The sequence below is a fragment of the Ambystoma mexicanum genome, chromosome 11 (assembly GCF_040938575.1).
Source record: "Ambystoma mexicanum isolate Mex_15411 chromosome 11, UKY_AmexF1_1, whole genome shotgun sequence".
Lineage (NCBI taxonomy): Eukaryota > Metazoa > Chordata > Amphibia > Caudata > Ambystomatidae > Ambystoma > Ambystoma mexicanum.
In genome coordinates, this window is record NC_090934.1 from 385067115 (window position 1) to 385092833 (window position 25719).

The 25719-nt window shown below is 45.1% G+C and overlaps 1 protein-coding gene across 1 annotated transcript in view; it reads right to left on the reverse strand.

The window, feature by feature from the left end:
- AGBL2 (AGBL carboxypeptidase 2) overlaps positions 1-25719 on the reverse strand; it is a 2805139-nt gene that overhangs the window by 2654389 nt on the left and 125031 nt on the right. The window lies entirely within an intron of this gene.

The window sequence follows — 25719 nt, forward strand, 5'->3', positions numbered from 1 at the left end:
CCTTTGGTTTAGGAGCGCTATAAAAATAAATATGCCTCTCTTTTTGCACATACTTCCACTTCTTGCACAGCATAACTTAACATATTTGATAAACATTCATGCAAGGAGGCTGAATCTCTAGCACTGATACCAAAGTGTGCCTGACCCATCTTCCACAACATCGATTAACAGGGAGTTTACTAATGGGTAGTCTGGTTACAAACGTCCTTGATACGTTAAACACACTACCTCATGGTATGATTCAAATTTATGAAGTCTTCTGAAAAGCTGAAAAGCTGCGACTGGCTTTTGTCATTGCCATATGCACATGTTTGGCATTAGCACAGATACCTTAAGTCAATTGGGCCCCCAAAGGTGATGGTTACTATGACAGGGTCTATGTCATATGCCTGGCCTATGGAGAATTGCTATACATCAAACTTACATTGCAACCAGCTGCATATGAGAAAATTGTTCGACCTAAGCAATATTCTGAATCTCAAATGGGTCATCATCCTGTTTGACTGCAGCATGAAATGTCAAGCAGCATCAGGGAAGCACCTAGAGATGATCAATTTACAGTGGAGAGCTACGCCAATCTGTAGAATAAATATTCACCCATTTTTAAGATGGTGTACGAGTGGGATCTGATTGCCATTCAAATAAAGTCGCCAAATTATGTTGGTGTCTGTTAGCGTGTTTTTTGTAGCTCCTATGGCTAAAGTCCTTTTTGTCTTGGTGTTAAGGCTCTACAAAAGCACAGTAGGTCCTTAGCGGTCTCCATCTATATAAACTTGCACAGTCTAAAAGTGTGCTCTTCTCTTGGTAGAGCAGGTCTGCATCCAATAAAGTCTAACGTATCTACCAAGTTGAATGTCACTCATATAATAAACACGAATGTAGGAATTAGGAAATGATTTTAGATAAAGTGCTGGTTGTACCACCATCTATGTAGTCTCTGCTACATGACTTTGAGGCTAAGTTGATTCAATTCGGATCTCTATCTAGATCAACAATTCGATCCTTCAGCAATCTTTTGTATTTAGCCCTAGTCGTGCTTGATTAATTAAGTCCTAATGGTTGTTCCCACACAACTGTGTCACAATATTCTTACACATAGTTTTCTTAGCATATCTTAGCATCTTATTAGCTTCGGTGTACAAGGATGTAAGTAATGTTTGACCTCCTGCATTAGCCAACTTCCAGTGGTACATGGCACACTGTAGTAGCTGGAGAGACGGTACAGAGCAAATGCTCATTTCACACAAAAGGAATTCCAATGGGTTTCTGGTCTGGTCAGGATATTCATCAGTGTCTTCATGTAATAGAACTGCAGTCAGTGTAATTCCGTCTCTTTCTTCTTCCCTCAGACAATACTCCCATACATACTTTTGGGAACTATTTTCATCTTGTAAGTGGTAATTAGGGGGACATAGGGAATCGGCATGCTGTGCAGCAAAGCACTTTAATGCGCCTATCAGCTGAAACGTATCAACCTCGATTTATTTCAGGTGAGTACCCCAATTGAGATGTCAATCAATTGTTACGTCGAGATAATTGTATTCAGAAACACACTCACCAGGCAACCCCTGTAAATTCCAATTATAGTCCAAAATTGACCTTTTTTTCATGGCACAAAAGACAATTTTAGTTTTTGCGGTATTGATACTGAGGATATGTATTCTAGCAAATTCAGAAAGCTGTACTAACAATGCTTGCAAGCCCCTGGAGCGAAGTCCACAAGCAATATATCACCTGCATACTCAGCACCCAATTTCAGTGGTAAGGATTATTCTATGTCAAGGTATGATGATAAATCTAACATTTAACATAAAAAGAAAGAGCTCAAGCCTACACCAAAGAGCATAGGTAATGTTGTGTTAATAGCAACACCAGGATGAGTCATTAGTCTACCAAAGTGTTTGTAATGATTATACACCTCTCTAGACATTCAAAAATAAAAACTCTATATAGGGGAGGCAATCAGGGGGCGCGCGGATGGGACCAGCTCCAGCACGACTCTCTCCCGTGAGGGACTGGCAAAAGAGGACGGAGACCCCACTTTTGCCCCACCCACGCCCTACCGGCACTGTTTAAGAGAGGGGAAACCCGGCTGTTATGATGTATTATAGTTCTATCGTTCTGATGCACCCACATCAGTGTAGGATTCTGGAATGTACGTTCCAGAATCATACACGAAGCGGACTTGGTGAGAGGAGGTCTTGCCCACCTGGGGACTTCCTTAGTACAATAAACCAATGTATAAATATAACTGACTGGAGTGACGAACATGTTATTTACAACACATTGGTGGACGAGGAGTTGTTCGTCATTGCAAGGAAGTCCCTGGCTGTAATCGAGCGGTATTGAAATTGACAAAACCAGCCGTGAATGGACAGACTCTGATGGGTGGAATCTCGAGTATCACGGCCGGATAAAGAAATCAGGAGTCAAGGCCATACCGTAAGTGCGGCAGCTGAAGCAAAAAGAAAAAAGGGGTGAAAATTCCTATACAACCGGACATTAATGTTGCGCTGCATCTTACGAATGGTGCGCAAGCGGCAAGTGGCCAACCAAGATAACATTAGAGTAAAGCACCTTGAAAACGTCTACTACATGCTGCCATCTTGGGATCACGAACTAAGGTTGCCATGCCGACGAGTTAAAGATTACAGGGAGCAAAACGAAATGTCAAGGTTGAAGTGACAAGGCAATATATAGACATTAAACGGGATATCGCAGTATTTTGTTCACCGATTTTGGCAAGATAAAGCCATTTGCCAGACACCTTGCCACATAAAAGAGGATTTGTTTTAAACAGACTTAAATATAAGTACACAAGTGAGAATAATGCCACAGTAAGTGTACTATGAGGAAGTGAGCGAACATAAACGCAACAAAATTGATAAAGAACTGTTTTCATAGGAAGTTTGTACGAGAGCAACATGCAGAACATTGCAGCCCCAGTACAATTTTTGGCACACCCTGGCAACCCAATATGCACATGGGAACAGTGGCAAGACAGTTTTCAGGTGTACCTAAGAGAAATTGGAGGGGCTAAAAACAATGATGACTTGAAGGAAGCCACGTTGTTGAATTGTTGAATTGTGTGGGTGCAGAAGCCCTAAGGATTTTTAGGACATTGCCCGATTTAGCAGATACAGAGGAGGGAAATAAGACCAACATTGTATTGGAGCGATGCAAATTTTTCTCCAGGAAACAATGTAAAGGGGAAAGTGTTGACACTTGTATTGCTGCATTAAGAGGCCTCATATCAACTTGCAACTTTACTGGGGTGGCCGATGAATATTTAAGAGACCAATTGATTTTACATGTGGCAGTTCCCCGCATTCAGCAACGCTTCTAGAAGGTGAAAGACCCAACGCTAGAACAAGCCGTTGAAATAGCCAGATCAATGGAACTGGGAGAGAAATGCATGAGAGAAATACAGAACAAGTCAGAGTGTTGTGAAGTAAAGTCTGTTCAAGATATGCATGATGGAGACCATAATAAGGATGAGGAAGCATTAATTGCTATAGTAAAAAAATAAAATGCCCAAAACTGATTTTGGTATGGGTGTCAGAAAAGATAGAGAAACCATGAACAGGATACAAGTAAGATGCTACAAATGTGGTTGGTATAAACACATGAATGTAGAAAAGGATTGTCCTGCATTTTCTGCTGAGTGCTATAGATGTGGCTACGTTGGTCATTTTGGTAAATATGCCGGAACCCCAGAGGAAGGGGCAGGTTCCAATCACGTCCCATTAGCAGTGTGCAGAGGGATGGTGGTCGTTTTGGAAGAAGCAACATGACAAGCATAAAGGCATTAGAAGAGATTGGTGGTCCAAGTAGTCTACTAGCAGTTACACATGGATTTGAAGAGGAGGTACACATCCTAGCTTTCACAACAACTGAAGGTATTGTGGGTCCATGGGTACCTATGCTTATAAATGGTATATCGTTGCAAGTAATGGTTGATACTGGTTCTCCTTAGACGATGGTGGATGTGGAGATATTCCTTAAGGATTTAAAAGGAAGAATGGAGGACTTACAATTAACAAAAGTAAGAGCAACCTGTTATGGTAAGACACCCATTAACATTATAGGTTACACATGGGTACATCTGGATTTTGAAGGAAGGAGAACCTATTGCAGATTATATGTGGCTGAAAATGGGTTTTCCATTGTAGGATGGTGGGAACAAGCATCGCTGCGGCTCAGGATACATCCAGGTGAAAACGTACCCATTTTAAGTATCACAGAAAACAGTTGCGACACCTCTAAAAATTTTGCCCGAAGCTTACCTAGAGTATTCAATGATAACATTGGCACTTTAAAAGGGTTTAAACATCGCATTGTGCTTGAGACGTGCCAAGCCAGTAGTTCACAAAGTAAGAAACATACCGATAAGCACTAGGGAGGCATTACAGAAGGAGTTAACGAGGCTATGTGAGCAAGACATAATAGAACCGATTGAGAGTTCTGAATGGTTATCCCCAATTGTCATTGTACTGAATCCAGATGGGTCGATCAGGATGGGTGTCGATTTGAGAGACCTTAAGAGCAGTATCTGGGTAGATCGACACCCACTGCCAAACATTGGAGAAATGCTCACCACGATGAAACCGGCAAAGTTTTTCACGACACTGGATTTATCTTCGGCTTATCACCAAGTGGTACTGGATGAGGAATCCAGGCACCTTACATCTTTTATTACACCACTAGGAGCATTTAGGTATAAGAGGATGCCATTCGGGCTAGCGTCAGCAGCAGCTGTTTTTCAGGGATTGATGCATCATCTGTTTAATGGCCTCCAAGGAGTGCACTACTTTCAAGACGATATACTTATATCTGCGATGTCGGAAGACGAACATGAGAAAAATGTGTAGTTCCTATTGGTAATAGAAACTCCCGTCCCCTGCACACCATTCAAGAGTGGAAAGAAAATTTTCCAAACAAATCTCAATATTTTCAATAATTTCAAATATTCGATATATCACTCTTTCAAGAAGTTATTTAGCCACAATGAAAGTAAACAAACATTGAGAGTAAAGTTCAATCAAATGTTCACCTTGAAGGTATTGGTTTTTTTACTAATGATGTTTATCAAAATTGTACAAAATAATATCATTATTTCTTTTGAGTTCAATTCACTCAAACCATTGTAATTTAATAACCAAAAGTAGTTTCTTTCAACAAATTCAACAAAATTCAGGAGAATTGATACGAATTTCTAACAAATTCAAGGGAATCGAGACTGTTAAAAAAAAATCAGTTTCTAAAATAAATTTCTACACAAATTTCTAAAAAAAGAGGGGTTAGTAATGAGCTCAACGCGTTTCGAGAGATTTGTCTCTCTTCTTCAGGAGCAATGACTTACTGCTAACTAGTACAGTAGTCACTCATTTCAACAATTATTCATAATAATTTCAAAATGATACTTCAATGTGGAATGAGAACAACATCTCCTTTTTGATAGTGAGTATATCCTCAGGATTTTTCAGTGGCAACTATTCCGTTGTGAGATGATGCAAACGTCGTCTTTTTGCAGTTCCCAATTCGTTTTTAGTTATCTGTGAATAATATAATAAATGTTTTATTGATTTGATGAGGCAATGAAAAATTGTCTTTAGCTCTAAATAATGCAGAGTTGTACCTGTATGTTCCTCTACTCTCCGTTTATTGGTGAAAAAGCCTCTTCGAAATTTCACATTTCCAATCAAGTTTTCAGTATGGAATCTTGGCATGATTTGGGCTTGACACAGAGTCCCATTCAGGGTTTGTTGGAAGTATGTCGTGGTCAATTCAAGTTTCCTCCCTGTGTCTTAACAATTGTTCGAGTTAGCGCACTATATGGCAGTTTCATGTATGAGTGATTTTCATTTTAAAGTTAACATCACATTTTTACCTGGAAAGGTGACTGTTTGCAGCCGCGTACGTTTCTTTCCTCTGTGCTGTTTCCTATTGTGTCGCCGGGTCGCTGTGAATGTATCTACCTATTCAAAATGCTGTCTGTTAGATAATCAAGTCAACGCTGTGCTCAGTATGTTCATTATTCGAGTTGTTACCCCAGTAAGAAAGGTTTCTGCTGTACCGGAGTTAAGCAATCTGCCGTTCCAGAGTCTGTTTCTCCTCCTTCCTGCTCATTCCAAGTCAAAACATTATCTAGCAACTAGACCCTATATTATCATGTGATCTAGTCACCTGACTCCTAATATCCGATCCGTTCTTCTATTCACAATGTAGTAGAGTGTGATCTCTTCCTATGACGACTGCATTTTGGAAATCGTGGTTACAACTGCATTTACTGCATATGTACAATTTACACGGAAAAGATGATATCTTAATAAAACAGTTCAAATTGAGGCCACCGCTCATGATACTCATAGTAATTTGCTTGGGTTTAAGTCTATCTTCCCTATTTTGAACTAGGGACCGGTATCTGCATGTTTTATTCGTGATGTTGCATTTGAGTTATCCACAATTTGATAAATTTTGATCGTCTTTCCATCAAATCACAATGTAATTTACATTAGTGTTGCTCTTACATTCAATTAAGTTCTTCAACATTGCTTTCTCTGGGATGTAGCTTATACCACAGCCTCCATTTCTATGGTTATGAATGTTCCTGTAAATCGCCTGCTTTATCCCTGTGTGGTGATGCTAAGTCACAATACCGCTTGTACCTCTCTTCATAAGAATGAACTCAGACTGTATTCTTCATTCATTCCTCTGGGTTCCAGAGCATCTAACTTGTGGACCCAGAACATTTCTCTGCATGTTAGTATTTGTTCCAGATTCCCTCCTCTAGCTGGTCTTGTGATTACCTCCAAGATTACAAATTTTAATTGTGAAATTGTATGGTGTTGCTCTTTAAAGTGTCTTGCAACAGGTGATTTTATATTTCCAGTCCTGATGTTCGATTTATGTTCTGAGATGCGATCTTTTGCACGTCTAATGGTTTGCCCAACGTAATTTTTGCCAAAAGGACAGATTAGTCCATATATTACGCATGTGTTCTCACATGTTGCATAATGTTGTAAGGTGATTTTTTGTCCTGTGTATGGATGCCTGATTGTCGGACCTTTTTGCACGTTGTTGCATTGACTGCAATTTAGGCAAGGGAAAGTTCCCTTTTTTGTTTTCCAAGAAATCGTTGCTGCACCGTGTTGACTCTTTCGGCTTTTACTAGAGAGTCTCTTAAATTCTTTCCTCTGGTATACGCCATTAGTGGTGGTTTTGGGAAATGTCCACAGAGTTGTGGATCTAACCTTGTGATTTTCCAGTTCTTCTCTAATGTCCTTTTGATATGTGCACTCTTCGTAGAGTATTTTGTTAAATAAATCAGTGGAGGATTGTCTCTATCTTCTTTCCGTTGTTGTATTAAAAGTTCAGTTCTTTTCTTCAGTCGACATTTCTCTTTAGCTTGGGATAAGATGGTTTCTGGAAATCCCCTCTCTTCAAATCTTAGGATTTGTTCTTTCTCCATGTCCTCATATGTATCTTCTTTAGAAATTATTCGTTTGATTCTTTGAAATTGGCTCAGTGGTAAATTCTTTTTCAGTTGGTGTGGGTGGTGACTTGTAAAGAACAAGCTGTTGTTCACATCTGTAGGTTTTCTAAACACAGTCGTATGTAATTTCCCTTGTTCTGGATAAATCTTCACATTCAAGAAGTGAACCGATGGATTGCCTATTTCCAAGGTGTTACATGCATTTAAGTATTCAAGAAATGATTCTAGTTCCTGCTTAGTTCCTTTCCAAATTGCAAAGATATCGTCTATGTACCGTCTCCACATGGCCAAGTATTTTGACCATGTAGAGTGCTCAAGTATGTATTGAGTTCCGAAGTGAAACATGAAAATGTTCTCATATGCTGGGGCCATTGCTGACCCCATTGATGTGCCGGATATCTGTAAGTAATATTTTCCTTGAAATCTGAAATAATTATTGAAGAGTATTATTTTTGCTAATTCTATGGCAAATACTTTATTGGCCGGAAAGAATTCTTGTTGCAATAATATCCATTCCAGAGCTTCCAAACCTTCATGTGGAATCGATGTGTATAGTGATTGGACATCTAATGTAAATAGAATCCAACTATCGTCAATTTGGTCAATGTTGTTAAGGACATTCAAAAAATGTGTAGTGTCTCTCAAATATATGCAGGTAGCTTGCACAATAGTTTATCCAAGTATCTTGATAAAGGAACAAACACACTCTCTGTGGCCGCCACGATTGGCCTAAATGGGGGATTCACGAGATTTTTATGGACTTTAGGAAGTCCATAAAATACTGGCAAAATGGGATTTTTGTTCATCAGAAAATCTTTCGTCCTGTCCGTTATCCACTCTTCTGTTGCAGCCTTATTGACCATTTCTTCTACCATTCGTTGAATTTCTAAAGTAGGATCATGGTCCAGGATCATGTATGTGTTGGTATCTTCAAACAGAGATAAACATCCTTGTTTATATAGATTTACATCCATTATTACAATTGCCCCGCCTTTGTCTGCCGGCTTAATTTCAATTGTCCTGTCATCTGCTAGTTCCTTCAAAATTCTCACTTAATGTTTCCGCTATTAGCGCCATGGTTGCCGCCAGTATTTTATCGTGTCCGCCTTGGTGGATGGCGGAATTACCGCCCTACTCCAAGGTGAGCGGGGTGGTAATTCCCCATTCACCAAGGCCCTTCCCCATTCCCATTTTTGCCCCCATAGGGCATAATGGAAATGGGGAAGGCGCTAATTACGGTACCGCAAATTGCACTACCGTAATTAGCACCAAGGTCCCTTTGCGGGTTAGTTTATTAACGCCTGCTAAAAACAGGCGTTAAAGTACCAACCCGCAAAGGGACCTCATAATAAGGTGGTAAGGGTTAACGGTCACCGGTACCCTTACCGGCGACCGTTAACCCTTACCGCCTACTGTGTAATGAGGCCCATAGAGTCACTCCACACTCTAACAGAGGAGGAACCTTCTCTTCTTCACTCTTATGGGAGTAAGAACAGCTACTAATAGACTCTGACCTGCTTGGTTGGTGTTGAAAAAGAATAGAGAAATTAATTTGGAGGAGATTGTAAGGAAAGTTAAAAAAAAAAAAAAGACAAGACGAGTACAAGAAATATTATGACAGGCAAAAACATGTGTTGGAGAGCAGGATTGAGAAAGGAGATTGGATTAGGGTAAAGGAACCTAAGAAGGTACTAAAAGGGGAGTCAAAATATCGGGCTCCCCAAAAAGTGGTGGAATGTTCAGGGAAGTCAGTACTTCCAGAGGACGGCAAGAGGTGGTCTTGCGATGATGTCATACTTGCAAGAAATGGAGATTCTGTGGAGAATGATGTAATTCAAGGGCCTGCTGGAGATATGTTTGGGAAGAATTATTTGTCTTCAAGAGATGATATCAGACCTGCAGGAAATGGTGATTCAGTAGAGAATGATGTAATTCAAAGGTCTGCTGGAGAGATGTTTAGGAACAGTTATTTGTCTTCAAGAAACAGGAGAATTGTGTGGAACTGCAAGCAGGATTTTATTTATTATTGAACATTTGGTGGTGTGGCAAGTTGAGAACCACCTGGATTTCGTTAAGGGTGTTGCTGCAGTTGATTATATCCTTTGCAAAATATTGAGACACCTTAAACCCTGTTTTGTTTGCATTCTGTTATTGATTTTCTTGCAATATGTGATTTGTCTTACATCTCATTTAGCTTATATTGGCATTCGGTTATATTTTATTCTCACCCTAGTTTTACCTTATTTGTTTCCCTGTTTTCCACTTTCGAACCATCATTATGGATTATTCTTTGTTCAATTATATGAAGAAGGTGGAGGGGGAGATGTTATGATGTATTATAGTTCTATTGTTCTGATTCACCCGCATCAGTGTATGATTCTGGAATGTACGTTCCAGAATCATACACAAAGCGGAGTTGGTAAGAGGAGGTCTTCCCCACCTGGGGACTTCCTTAGTACAATAAACCAATGTATAAATATAACTGACTGGAGTGACAAACATATTATGTACAATACCAGCGGCATCCTAGGGAGAAAGAACGGACAAAATCGGCCCAGAATTCATGGTGAAAAGAAGTGCTTTTGCTTTGGCACCCCCACAAGGCACGTTGAGTGACCAGGCTAGCAGGGGGAACGTGAGGCACTATGAGGCCTTTGTGAATTCTAGGCATCCTGCACGCAGGTGGGGGGGGGGGCAAAGTGAAGGAGACCACCCACAATTCATATAGCTTTCCTGCCAGGTGGGCGCCCGCATTGATTGGGGCGGTGTGCACCGACAAAGTGACAGGGGAGAGTGTAGGGAGACAGAAGGTCACCGAAAGGATACCTGGGCACACACGAAAGAGGTACCCCGGCCCCCAGATGTACAGGGGAGCCCCCGCACCCGATGGAAGTGGAGGAAACCCCTTATAAATAACTACAGGAGAGGCTCCGATCCCCCCACAACGTGAAGGGTCAACCAGGTGATATACGAGAGGTTTGACCAGCCGGACCCCGGGGAGTCCCCATTCCACCTGCAGTTGGGGAGCTGAAGAAGACCCAGAAGGGGGTGGCCTGGCAGCAAGTGCAAGGAAAGAGGTAACAAGCCGAAGTAAGCCTGGACAAGGAGCGCAGAGACTTTGAGGGCCCACCACCATTAAGGGAGATTTTGCAAAGGTGTAGGCCCCTGGGGCCATGCCTGGGTGTGTGATGCCTTGCAGAGGACCCCCCTCACGACTTCTGTTAACTGAGGGCGCACAGTGTACGGGGCATAAAAGAGAGAACACCATAAAGAGAGGAAGACAGGCGACGACCCACCCCACCCCATCCCCCCACCACCGGGGAGGTCATAGCAGCCCAAAGTGAGCCTGGTCGAAGTGAGGGCCCCCAGGACATCTACCTCGGGCGTGTGCCTGTCTTGGTGTGGAGACTCGTCATTAGGGAGGCAAATGGAGGGGGGAGCGGAGTTTGAGACACGTTTCGACTGAATATAACCATGCCGCACCCCACCCATGGTCTGGAAGTTGAAACTTGGACGCTTTGAATACCAGACACCGGGCTGGGAAGTGCAATGTCCAATTCCAACATGTCGGAAGAGGGGAGCAACACCAAGTCCACCAAGAGAGATATCGCTGCCCTTCTGGAAGAGATTTGTCGGATGAGGGCAGACATCGGCAGCAAAGTGGACAGAATAAATGTCTGGATTGACAGCATGGATGAGATGATTCAGGCAATGGAGCACAACCAGACTTCCCTTAAAACATTGGAAACACAGTTGGACATAGGCTGGAAAGGAGGGAGGGCGAGGTAGCCCTAAAAATTGATGACGTCGAAATTCAGGAGTGGAGAAATAACTTGCGATTCTTTGGAATCCCGGAGAAGGAAGGCAAAAAGGAAGCAGACCTTCGGAGAACCATCCACGAGGTGCTGAAGACGCTATTCAGCGATGAGAACATGGACGAACCCAAACTTGAGAGGATCCATGGGGCTGAGGCTACCGGGAGGGGCCAGTGTTTGGTGCTTGTACGTTTCCACAACTAACAAGACAGACAAAAAATACTTGAAAAGGCAAGGGGGCTGAGTTTGGTGTCCCTGGGAAACACGAAGGTGCCAATCTATCAAGATCTGTCGGCACTTACTCTGGCGAAGAGGCGAATGTGCACCCCCTCACAAAGTGGCTCAGTGAGAACGGTGTGAGGTAACGATGAGGGTTCCCCTTCTTCATCTCTTTCCAAGTTGAGGAATACAACTACAAACTGGTGCCCGAGGAAGATGTCAGGAGGGTTATAAAGGAGCTACTGGGGGCCGATGGGCAAAACAACTGGGTAACGAAGGAAAAGGCCAGGAAGACGGGCAATGGTACATTAAGGGGCCAACCAGACGCAACGTCCCAGGCTCAGGTCGCCCACGCTGGGCCCCTCTAGATCTGTGAGAATTGTCGGTGACTACAGTGTTGAGCTGCAATTATTAAGATGATGGGGGGGATTTGATTTGTTGTATTACATGTGGATGCAAGAGGGAACAAATGGGGGCTTGAGATAGTGTGTTTGGGTTGAGCCAGTCCACTCAGGGGGAGGACCACTGGGGATTCAATCTCATTAAGAGAAATGACTCCGGGTGGGGTTGGATGACGATGGAGGGTGGAGGGAATGAGTGGGGGGGGGAGGGGGTTGACCTATGTTCAGGGTGTGAAAGTGTTAAATCGATGGTGTGGTGTAGGGATCCGGTTAGAAGTGTCCCGATCATGGTATGGTCTCAGATGAGGGGGGAAGTAGAGTGCTCCTTCAGGTACAAGGAGATGTCTGGCCAGGGTGAAATGAGGATAGCCTCCCTAAATGTCCAAGGCCTGAACTCGCCTTCGAAAAGATTGATGGTGCTACGTGAGTTCAAGAGGTCAAATCTCGACAGGCTGTGCTTACAGGAAACATATTGGAAGAAAGGGGGGGGAAACCAGACTGTGATCCCGGGCGGTGGGGAAGTGATTGTGTCGTCCCATGTAAACCCGGATGAGCTTCATGATAGAAGCGGTGCTAGCCGTCCCCAATGGGAGGTATGTGTTTGCAAAGGGTCAATTACAGGGGGGTAAGCTAACAAATCGGTTCAATATACGCCCCGAATGTGCAACAATGTGAATTCTGGGAGAAGGTCAGAGATAAGCTAATCCAATTCGTGGAAGGTCAATTGGTGGTGGGTGGGGACTTTAATATGGTATTGAACCCATAGAGATTGTAAGAGGATGGGTTGGAGCAAATTAAGAGAGTTAACGCCGGTGACTTGGAGCGGTTTAAAGGTGTAAATGAGGTTCTAGGTATATGTGACTCCCTCACCCCGGTCCCAGAGGATGACATGCCATTCACTTACTCTTCTGCTGTCCAGGACTCCTTCTCCCGCATCGATATGATCCTAGTGGACGTGTCCCTAAAACATCAGATCCTACAGTCCTGAGTAGTGCCGATCCCATGGTCGTAATTCTTATTGACCAAGGAGGGTGGAAAGGCCACCGGGGAAAATGGAAATATGAGCGGGGGGACCATGCACAGATGGTCTTGGCATGGAGATTGAGGGAGGAGAAGAAGAGGAGGAGGAACATCGGGACGATTAGCACAGACAATAATAGGTGCCTATGCGACGCTCAGGGTATAGGCAACACATTTGTAGAGTACTTTAGGTCCTCAGAATGTGCAGGAGATGACTCCCAAATTGACGAATTCTTGGATAAGCTACCGGTCCTGGGACTCCCCAAAGATACAGCGCAAACCCTAGAGAATCACATAACAGTAGATGAAGTCAAGCGGGCCATCGGGGGAATGAAGTCAGGGACCGCCCCTGGTAGGTCGGATTTACGATAGAATTCTACAAACTGTACAAATCACGGTTAGCCCCCGCACTTAGCGAAGGTATTCAACGTGTGCTGGGAGGGTGAACCCCTTACCGCCACAAGGATGGCAGCAACTATTGTTGTGATCCCGAAGGAAGGTAAGGACACCAATAGATGTTCCTACTATAGGCCTATTTCCCTCATTAATAGTGATGTGAAGATATTGGCGAAAGTCCTAGGAACTAGACTGGAAAGAGGCATGCCGCTCCTAGTGCATGGGGACCAGGTGGGGTTTATTAGGGGAAGGCAAGGATCAGATAGTCTTCCTAATGTTATCAACCTGATCCATGGGGCGCAAGTGGGAGGGCTAGACGCATGTCTTGTGACATTGGACTCAGAAAAAGCCTTTGATAGGGTCGAGTGGCAGTTCATGATGAAGGTGCTAGCGAGGATGGGGCTGGGAGCTAACTTTCAGCGGTGGGCGTCCGCATTATACAATAGGCCATAGGCAAATGTCCGGATAAATGGGGGGCTTACCGAGGCATTCGAACTCTCGAGAGAGACCAGGCAGTGATGTCTGCTTTCCCCGCTCCTGTACGCCCTCGCAATGGAGCCGCCTTTCGGGTCTCAAAATGAATGTGGGAAAGTCTAAAATCCTGCCACTGCTGGCACGGAGCCCCCTCCTAGGCACTGAAAGCTATATGGGTATGAAGGTTAATCAGAGAGGCATTCGATACCTGGGCATACTGGTAACGGGGAATTTGAGCGAGATGGTGGCAGCTAACTATAATCCCTTCTGTGCTCAACTCACAGCTGATCTAAAGAGATGGCTCCCATTAATACTGACCTGATATGGGAGCATTACCTCCATAAAAATGAATGTCCTTCCCAGGCTGCAAAACCTGTTCGCATCCATCCCGAGCCAGCTCCCGGAAATTTCTTTTTTTTTTTTTTTAGAAGTTACAGGGGAGCTTTGTAGATTTATATGGGGAAACAAGACCCCAAGGGTGAAGATGAAAAACCTTACCCTGCTGAGGGATAATGGGGGTTTTGGTTTCCCGGATATCCACCTGTATTATAAGGTGGCATAAATCAGGGGAATGCTGGAACACATGAGGGAAGATCTGAGGACGTATTGGAACTACCTAAAAGATCTTATAGTGCACCCCTTGAAGGCCAGGGACTATTTCTGGTCCCTGGCCAGAACAATACCGGAGCGCTTGAGGTCCCACCCCACACTAGGAGTTTTTTGGTCGGTTTGGCGGGACTCTGGGGATGCACAGAGCTATACTTCATGGCCCTCGGCCATGTCTTCAATATGGGGACCGCTGTTCAATCTGGGGCGCAAAGGATTTCCAAATTCGCAAAGGTGGCCATACGCGGGGCTGGAGAGAGTGGGACAATTCTTTGAGGATGGGAACTTCCATGACAGAGAAGGTGCCGGATATACTGGGAGGGGACTCGATATCTATATTCAAATTTCTTCGTATTAAGGGTATCCTGACGGATCCAAAGTGGGGGGCAGGGGCAGCAAGAGAACCAACACCAGTGGAAAAAGTCATGGATCAATCCATGACAAGAAAGGGTATATTGTCCAAGCTATATAAAGCAATGAATGAAACCTAGCTAGAGGGGAGGCAAACCTTCCAGAGATATTGAATGAGTTAGTAGGTGAAGAGATTTCAGAGGAGGAATGGGCCTGCATATCTAAGGTGGTCTTCCAGGGAGGTTTGTTCACCTCCACAATAGAACATATCTTTCAACTACTAATGGGATGGCACAGGGATCCGGTGCAACTGTCAAATATGTTTCCGGGAACATCTCTGCTGTGCCTCAGGGGTTGTGGAAATGGTGGGACCTTAACCCACATGTGGTGCCGATGCCCCAAGGTACAAATGTTCTGGAAAGAGGTGCTGAGCTGGAAGGAAAAGGTGACGGGGATAGGGCTGGACCTAGACCCGCTGCAGCTGCTACTAGGGCTTAAGATCATAGACTTCCGAGCATTTTGGAAGCCATGTTGAGGGCGGGGAGATTGGCCATTGCCCAATGTTGGAAAAACAAGACGCTCCACACAAAAGTGATGTGGCAAGGGAAGGTTCAAAACATGATGGTCATGGAAAAACTCACTGCGGTGGTGAATGATAAAATTGAGAGATTGCATATTGAGTGGTCTGCCCTACTGGTTAAATGGGGGCTGGGGAGGGCAGCAAGTAAAGTAATCTACAGTGTCCTTGGAGTGGAAGGGGAAAGTGTGGAAAGGGGAGGCAGAGGGAGAGCCTCGGAGAGGAGCTGAAATGAGATACATACAGACAAAATGAGTGCCCTCGAATCTGAGACAATGACAGAAGAGTCACACACCATTTGAATAAAAGTTGATTTTGACATGGGTTGGGGGGCATGGAGTGGGGTGGGAGATCTAGACATTTTGCTAATGTGGGGCATAAGTGCTTCTTAGTATATTGAAAATGTCTGTTTCTCGTTATACATGCTAATAAAATTAAGTTTTAAAATAAAACTCTATATAGAAGAGTTACTCCACCTAGAATAGTCTTAGCCTCTACCCTAGAACATTACCTCTTTAGGACATAACAGAGCAGTTGTGTTAAATGTCTTCCCATATGTATTGGTTTTCACTAATACCTTGACATATGTGCATTAGCTGCTGTCTTCTTGTTAAACTCTATGCATTTAATTTTACATGGTTTTTTAACATATTTAATAAAGTTTCTATTTTTCTAAATTTGGTTATAATTATTCACTATACCACATCATAAGCTGCAAACTTTCTACCTCTGTGTTTATTGTTAGATATCTACCACGGGAAGAGGTAGAAACTGCACGTTTAAATTTATTAACAGGTGCACCCCGGGATTCCCTCCGGTATCCACAGCATGATGATAAATCTGCCATATATAAATTGAACAAAAGAGGTCTTAGAATACAACCGTGTTTCAATCCACAATATGCAGGTAAAGGTGATGTCATTGTGCCCCTAAAACACAATCTATCCTTTAGTGTGGCATTGTAATAAAGTGAGTTAATGATATTCAATAGGCCCTATGGCATACCCCATTTCTTTAGTTTGGCCCAGAGTTTGTTTCAGTTCACAGTATAGAAGGCCGCAATAAAGTCCCTGTACGCAACATATCGGCTGTCTACGTGTATCCCAGGCTCTCTCTAATAATGTGATCAGAGGCATAAGATTATCTACCGTTGAAAGGGATTTGCGGAACCCAGTTTGGTTACATGGTAGAATCTGTTTCTGTTTAGCCCAATCTATTTGTTCCACAAGCAGGACCATTGCAAATATCATTGCTGGCGCATCCAGCATCGCAAGAACGTGACAGATTTTAGTATCGTTATAAGGCCCAGTTTATAAACTGGGACTACTATGCTTTTGTTGGATCACTCTGCAAAAATGCCTGTCTCACTAATGGTTATAAATAGTTGATACAGAACTTTGCCCCAGATTTCTGGATTAATTTTCACCAGAGCACTGTAGATGCCATCAGAGCTCTCAAATCTTTGGTCTTTCTGATAAAGGCAGTGATCTCCTCTGTCTTAACCTTTAAGAGCCAATGGGCCTCATTACGAACCTGGCGTTAACCAATGGCGCTATTAGCACCATGGTTAACGCTAGTAATTTACCGAATCCGCCATGGTGAAATGGGGAATTACCACCATATTCCAAGGTTGGCGGGCGGTAATTCCCCATTTAACATTGGCCCTTCCCCATTCTCATTTTTGCCCCATAAGGCTCAATGGGAATGGGGAAGGTGGTAATTACGGTACCGCAAATTGCGGTACCGTAACTACCTTCAAGGTCCCTTTGCGGGTCCCTACCTTAACGGCTGGTACAGACCAGCCGTTAAGGTCGGGAGCCGCAAAGGGACCTCGTAGTAAGGCGTTAAGGGGTTAACGGCGCCGCAACCTTTTACGGCACCGTTAACCCCTTAACACCTGGGTCGTAATGAGGCCCATTGTCTCCTAGCGTGTTTTTTCCAAAGACTTGTTGGAGGTGCCTTCTGCCAATTTAGGATTCCTGGTGTTACTGTTTAGTCATTTCCAGAACGAGCGTGTATCATTATTCTTACAGGTCAGTATTAAATTGTTCCAACGTGCAAGTAAGGGTCTGTGGGCTACTATGTCCCTGCAAGCTAACATTTGTATTCAAACTTCAGTGATTTGCACTGGTTAACAAGTTAGGCCGATCCTACACAAACAAGTCACTTTTCTGAGATGGCATCTCAACTCTTTTCCTTTCACGTATACTTATGTCAAAATGATACAAGCCACCTCTATTGGTGATTTGCTTTGCAGTAAGGATGTTACTAGGTGGTGTCAGCGAATTAGGAAAAAAGAGTGAGATAACTTTAATTATTATTAATGAGAGATTCCTACTAGATGCTGGATTTTCCGGATCGACGTTCTAATATCACATTTATTTTTTTCTTTAGTCAACTCTATAACATCATTAAGCCTAGATAAGTTCCCATCCTCAAGAGTGCAAACTCTGCACTCTTACGGGTAGAGCACTAATTTGAGTAATCCAGTTTACAATGTTTCCAAAATTGAGCTGGGATTAATCCAATGGTGTCATCACTGACTTATTCCCGGTGGAAACCTATTCACATGTGGTGGTCAGGGGATGGCAGCTACTACCTGATCCTGACCATGGGGGGTAGCTATTTGAGGGAGGATCACATGGGAGGAGACAACCGCTGGGGAGAGGTCATGGCTTCACTGGATGAGACATGGTATCCTTCATTCGACCATGGAAAAGACTGCCCGATATAAAATAACTTATTGGCCTATTGACATACATCTGCTGCCCCCTTTAGCAAAAGTAGAGAAACCTTTTCACAACACCTGTTAGGTGTGAGGAGTCAGCAATGTGAGGCGTACAACTTTTGGGTGATCGTTCAAAATATGGCATTTTATTAAATTATAAATGTTATTAAACGCTTTACTATCCCTACTCCGACAAGGATTTTCCTGCCTATCAAAACTAAAGGGAAACACTAGCACAGGATCTCTGGCCCTCACACTTAAACATCAAATATACAAAGAAAATATACAGCAATTCAATTAACATCAACAAATATATTCTCAGTTTCTGGATGACCTCTTCGTAATCTGGGTGAACTCCCTTCCCCAGGATTCAAGGTAAATTCAGCTCCAATGTTCAACAAAAAGAAACAAGGACATCCATGTAGGTTATACAGTCTCAATTCAGTTCTAGATGTTTTAATGTCAAAAGCAAAGTTGTGTTAACCAAAGTTCCAACAACAGCAAAGCTTTTCTTCTTGGAGAATTAAGTACTTTCCACTTACTCAAAATAGCATCAATGTAATTCCCTGCCACAATGCTTTGCCATCATTTCCTGTTATCCAAGAGGAATTGCCACAGTTCAAAAGAAATACAACTTCTGTAATGGGTAATGAAACACAGTTCGTGGTAACACTTCATATGTCTCGCTTTGCAAGATTAGAAGTCACAGTAGGTATCTTTGTCAGGATGACTTCACAGCACTTCCACGTCCACTTGAACAACTTGGGCTTCTACAAAAGTTTACCATGAGCGCATATTCCTTTGCCTTATAGTATTCCACTTCATTTGTGCTACTGAAGACTTGCATCTACTGACAACCAAATACACTACTACAGCTTCTGTACTTTGTGACTTTCAAAAGGTTATCAAGATTCACTTTCAGGGGATACATTTTGGTGGAGTGCTGGAGAGCCCGAGCGAAATGGCGGTGAGCTAGTGGAGCTCCGGTGCCTATAACTGTTGGCGCAATGGACTCTACCGCCAGAACCACGCAATGATGCGTTCAAAGTGGGGGACAGCTGGCGGAATATGAAAAGATACCGTCGATAGATGCAGAGCTTGGCGGGAGCCCCCACACTCACAAAATCTTCTGCCGAAAGGAGTAGACATGCAGCAGACGTCATCAGCCCGGCAATCTGTCTGCTGTAGCCCGCACCTCACCCTGACAAGCACCACCTTACATGCAACCTGCGGAGGACCGGGTGTGGTCCATCTGCCTTGCTATGCAATTAAAGGCCAGTTGAACGGCACATACCGTCCACAGCCGGGCAGTGGGTGACAGCCTCCCCAGACGCGACATCTGCAGGTTCACCGTGCAGGTGTGGAGCGCAGGAACGCACAAGCCTTCCCTACCCTGCCCCCAGCCGATGAGCCGGAATCCAAGGTGCGGCAGTCCCCAGCCGGTGAGTCCCTCCGTACAGGGTGAAGTTTGCATGCCGCACCAGGCTGCTGGACGCGGCCAGTCTAACGAATGCCAAGGAAAAGCAGGCAAGGTGCATAGTGTAGTGCGGTAACTGGCAGCCCACCATTGCTGCTCCCCTCCCGGCCCAAGGCGGGGCTCAGAGCTGGGGGACTCTTCAAGCATCGACCATCAAACAGGCACCTGATCAAGAGGTGCAGTGAAGCATCCCGTACAGCCTCCCCCCAATGCAAAAGAGCCCACGAAGGAGGGTCAAAGAACCTGGACAGACATCTACTATATTTATGCTGGAATAGACTGCGTGCCTGCTGTGCTGTGTTAATTGACCCCGGGGGGCTTCCCACATAACGATGCCTACTCCACGGGGCCGGCCATACTGTTCTCCAGGCCCGTTTACTGCATGTCGCCTCCTACTCCGCCCAGGCCAATGAGGAGTCTCACAAAGTCCTGGTGATGGAGCAAAGATTGGAATATATATGGAACGGCCAGAAACACAGACAATATATTTTCACGGCTTGGTGGTCATTGAGGTCTGCCCCTCTCTTGCCTTTGGCTTTGGTCCCCAGGGCTGTCCCAGCCCGGTCCTCTTCTGTGGCCCCAGAGGTTACGTTACATTCTATGTTTATCCCCATGGAGCATTCGATCCCTGAGAGGGAGAAGGGGGGCTCAGTGATCTGCATGGAAAAACCACCTGCAATGGAGGCGCAGATCCAAGTTCAACTCCAGGCGATCCTGCAAGAAATGAAATACATCAGCCAAATGACGCAGGAGACCAATAAAACAGTCCAAGACATTAAGCGAGACCTCCAAGATGTACAGACAAGACTTAACGCACAAGCAGACCAGACAACGGACACCGAGCAACGGATCAGCTCGCTGGAGGATAACACCACATCCTGGTCCACAGACGTCGACGGACTGATAAGGGTGGTGCAGCTATTTCAAAAAAGGTAGCAGGCGCTCCTCTCCAGAAAGAACATGCCATGATAACCTGTTCTGTGTTTTTTTTCCCCACTTTGAGATGAGAGTTTGCAGTGCACGCTTTATGCTCACTGTACCTTTCACAGATGTGAAATATCCATTTGCATATCAGTTTTTGTCCCGCCCACATGGGCAGTCCAGCACCGAAATGCTATGCCAATTCATTTCTGAACAAGAGTACCAACAGCAACCCCATACACGTGTTTCAGCCTTTTTGGGCCTCATCAGTGAGGTGGAGCTGTGCCTCTGAGCACAGTGAGCACGACCCAGACGATCGACTCCATTCATGACCCAGACAGGCGAGACTTTTGGGTGAGGGGGCCATCAATTGAAGATTTGCACAGTTCTATAGGACATTATATACTCGGACATCCCCAACGGACCCACTGTCTTTGGCTGACTTCTTAGACACGGTCGTACTCCCTAAACTGACTTCCCTGCAGGCCGACCGGCTTGCCGCCCCTCTCACGGAAGAAGTGGCCCAAGTGATTAGATCTGTGTCGGAGAAAAGCGGTTTGGCTGGATGGCATCCCCATAGACCTTTCTAAGTCGCTGGACAGCTGGCTAGCGCCTACTCAGGGCAAGGCTACCTACTTAAGGCCATGTTCGACGCCAAAATGTTTGTTTTACATAAGAAAGGATGTGACCCGAAAGAGTGCGGTTCATACTGGCCCATATCACTAATCAATGCTGACGCAAAAAAACGTGCAAAGTGCCTGGCACACATAATCTAATCCCTGCTAACTTTGCTACTACATAAGGATCAAACGGGATTTATCCAGGGCAGGCCCTCAGCAGACCATGGGCCTCATTCCGAGGCTGGCGCTATCCATGGAGTAAATAGCACCATGGTAAGCAACCATGGAGCTATTTACTCCATGGAAATCCGGCATGGTGAATGGAGTAATTACCGGTCCATTCCAAGGTTGGAGGGACCGGTAATTCCCCATTCACCATACCGGTTCCCCATCCCCATTCCTGCCCCCATAGGGCTCAATGGGAATGGGGAAGGAGTAAATTACGGCACCGTAAATTACGGTGCCGTAATTTACTCCAAGGTCCCTTTGCGGGTTGGATTTTTAACGCCTGCTAAAAGCAGGCGTTAAATGCCAACCCGCAAAAGGGAACTCGGAATATGGTGGTAAGTGTTAACGGTCACCGTTGCCATTAACGGTGACCGTTAACCCTTACCTCCAGCCTCGGAATGAGGCCCAATGTCAAATGTCTTTTACATGTTATCACCAGCGGGACCTGCTTGGAAGAGGGGATACTAGCACTGGATGCCGAAAAGGCATTTGACAAAGTTCAATGGGACTTTACATTTCAGGTGCTGGAAAAGTTTGGGTATTCCGTGGTCTAAATCGAAATGGTACATCTCCTATACAAGAACCCCACGGCGACCATGACCACTAATGTCATCACTTCCCCCTAACCCCCGTTCTCTTTACACTCTGGCACTTGCCAGGGGTGTTGTTACCAGCTCGCAGGAGGGAGTGATGAGAGAACCAATGCTCCTTGGTATTCAATCTGCGAGCTGAGATTTCCCTAAACCTGGGCCTCTTCAACTTGAGGGAGATCTTCTCTATGATACGCCCCTCTGCTGGACTAGTCAAAACAGACAGAGGGGTAAATCAATGAAAAAAGCAGGGAATACACGCACCGCCAAAAGGCCAAGCTGCAAGTAGAGAAATACAACAGGTCAACAAGATGACGCAGAGATATACCTTCCTATTTCCTGTTCTCCTCTTGGGTAATTACCTTCTATACAGTGAAGGAATCAGGAAGTTTGAATGCAGACTGAAGCGGTACAGATAATGCCTAACAGGTACCTGGGAGAGACGGAGGAATCCGGCCAGCTGGAATCAGCAACCGCGAAGACCAAGGAAACAACGTCAGGCAGAGGAAGTCCGAAAAGCAGTCCGGGGTCAGCAACAGCAGGTCAGAAGGTACCAGGCGTTAAGCAGGTAGGACGTCTAATAACAAAGCAAGGTTCGTACCGGTAAGCAAGGATTCAAAGGCAATAGTGAGGTAACTCTACAAACAGAAGCAGCGAGTGTTAGAAGGACGCTGCATTTAAGCCCAAATACCCGGGGCGGAGCCTGTGAGGCTGAGTAGCGGCCAAGGTCACACGCCGAGTAGTGGCCGGGGTCACAGGTCGTTCTGTCTGTGTAGACACCATGGAAACTGCATTCCTCGCACGGACGGACACTGTAGTTAGTTGCCATGGCAAATGCCATCCCTGCAGGAATGGAGCAGCCAGGCGATGACAAATACCATGTTTAACCGAGGAGAGGCGTGGAAATTAAGTATGCCCACAGGAGCGGGAACCCCGAAGTGTAACAGCGGACCACTGTCACCTCTTTTATATGCGCTCACCATTGAGCCCTTGGCTAGGCGGCGGGCTGATCCCGGGTGGACGGGCATCATGCGACCCACTGAAGAACATAGAGTATCCCTTTACGCAGACGATTAGTGTATGGCAGTGACTTTAAGGCTTCCCTTCCTAGGCTGCAAAATATGCTCCAGGACCTGGGCCCCATTGCAGGCTATGTCATTAACTCAGCAAAGTCAGAATTTATGCTGCTAAGACCGGATATCCCCTGGGATCCGGGTGGTGTCGCACCATTTAAGCTTCAACTCAAGAGCATCAGGTATCTGGGCATACAGATATGCCCCAATTGGCAGGATATAATGGAGCGAAATGACCCCCCCCCCCCGATTATAAAAAGGATCCAACAGGATCTCCGTAGATGGGCTCCACTACCGCTCTCACTATCAGGCATGATTAACGGATTTAAAATGAACTCCCTCCCAAAACTATCATCTCTAGCCACGCTGCTGCCCTTGCTCCCACAAAATCAATGTTCCAAGACCTGGACTCCCATATCTCTAAATTTGTTTGGGTAAGAGAGCGTGCATCAGGCCAAAGGTCCTGCAGGCGGGCAAAGCAGACGGCGGACTGGCACTTCCTGCTTGGAAAACATGCTACATGGCAGCACTGGTCTGCTGGGCCAAACGCTGGCTAGACCACAAGGACCAATCCAGTTGGAGATCTGCTGAACTCTTGCTATTGCAGCCACTAACGCCGAAGGAAATCCTAGTGATCCCACTTGTGCGTCTCCCTACTGGTGTGAAACAGCATCCACTGTTGGAAACACCCTCGCCCAGTGGCATAACATGAGATCTATACAAGGGTCACACACACACACAGGTTGTGGCAGCATGGATCAGCATAAGAGCTATCTTGGCAATTGGACTGGATCAGAAAATTCTCCAGGTGCAAGATACAATCTGGCAGCAGGTCAGCGTCATGATCTGTTCCATAACGGAGTACTCCTTTCCTCTACTGAGGCCAAACAGTTCTGGGGATGGGCGAAGGCCACTGGCTCCAATATAGGACCATTTTGGCGGTTATCTCCAAATACACCACAGAGGAGTCCACACAAGTGACCCCAACAGCTGGGTCATAATCTGAACATCTTCCCCAAGCTTCGGCCATTTTATTCTACCAACATCTAAAACAAAGTTGGTCGTAAGAACACCCTGGTGTCTCTCAGGGCTGCGGACCTGGGCGTTGAACTCGATGTAGGGGATATATGCGAGTTCTTTGAAGCCATACCCGCAGTCTCATATTGCATCAAGAATCGGGACATCAATACAAAATCGCCGAACGGCTCTACAACACACTGAGCAAACTGTTTAGGATGGGGCTTAAACATTTTCCCCACTGCTGGCGCGAATGCGGAGGGCTCGGCTCCCTGGGGCATATGCTATGGTCCAGCCTACGCATCAAGGGCTTTTGGCAGTCAAAATACCGCAGAATCAAATGGATATGAGGGGCGGAGGTTCCTCTGTTGCCCCCTCAAATGCTATACAGGGTCCATCATGAGGACTGGCACGAGGTTTGCACAAATGGGGGGGTTCATACACACTCATTTGCAGCTCAGAAATCCCTGGTCCTGGCATGGAAAGATCTTCGTCCGTCCTCTTTAGCCACATGGGAATCCCCTATAACCAAAATGTGCTATATGGAGCACGGTGCCCTCAGGCGGTGGGCCAGATCGACCCAGACAGCTAACTACCTGGAGACAGCAGAATCATTCTTAGGATCAACCTTTACACATACGGTTGATTACTCATGAATTGGGCCATTCACTCAATAAGGAGTAGGTGGGAGCCATGGGGAGGCAGTTGGGCATCATAACCTCTCTGTGTAAAGGGGGGCCCTGTGTATGTGTACATCTCAGACCCACCACTGATTGGGATTGGTTTTACGCAGTTGTGTAATTTTACGTGGTAGGGAGGACGGGGTGGAGAAAAAGGTAGAAAAGGGAAGGAGAGGTTGGAGGCTTTTGATCAATTCCGTCAGACCACACATAGCACTGTGCATTGCTGATGCTTGGTGGCAAATTGACAACGATTCTCTATGTTAATGTACCAATGCACTGGCAACTTTGATGGTTTTTATCTTTTTGTTTTAGCTGTTGGAAAAACTAATAAAAAGAGTTTTAAAAAGATTCACTTTCAGGTACTTCAACACCTTCAAAAAAGCAAGGCACTCTTCCTCTGAATATCCTTTTTCAAAGGGGCAGCCCCTTTGTTTCTCTTGTCTGTCTGCAACCACCAACAACCTAAAGTTGCCTTTGGAACACACTTCTCTCTTCCGTTGACTGTCTTTGGCAATGTAGGGTGTTTCAACTACCAACTCAAAGTAGCGAGTTTCCATTCCCCAACCTTACCTTAACCCTCTGCCAGCTTTTAGCCAGAATAATTACCCAGAAGCTTTGGTGCCACTCTTGGCTTCAGGTTATACTTGCATACTGGTATCTTAGGCAACAAAGAAACTCTAATTGGCTCACTGTGTTGTTTAAACGGTTCTCTGACTTTAGGAAAGGCTGGTTTCAGTCTCAACTGGGGAATACTCTTAGCTTGCTCAATGCTTGCTCTCTCTAACTTCAAATATAATGTATGAACACTTGACTTCTTTTGTATGATCAATTTTTGTTTTGCGTGCATAAAGATTCTGTCACAGGTTTCCCCCCTTCTCACCTGTCGGTGTTATTTATTGGAGTTCTTCGATGGAGTCTTCTTTCGCACAGTTCTGGTCTTGTACAACCCAGTGTATAGGTCCTCGGGTTCCAGCGTGTATTCTGCGTCCTGTCTCCAGGAAACGTTCAGATGTCCAGGAAAGTTCCAG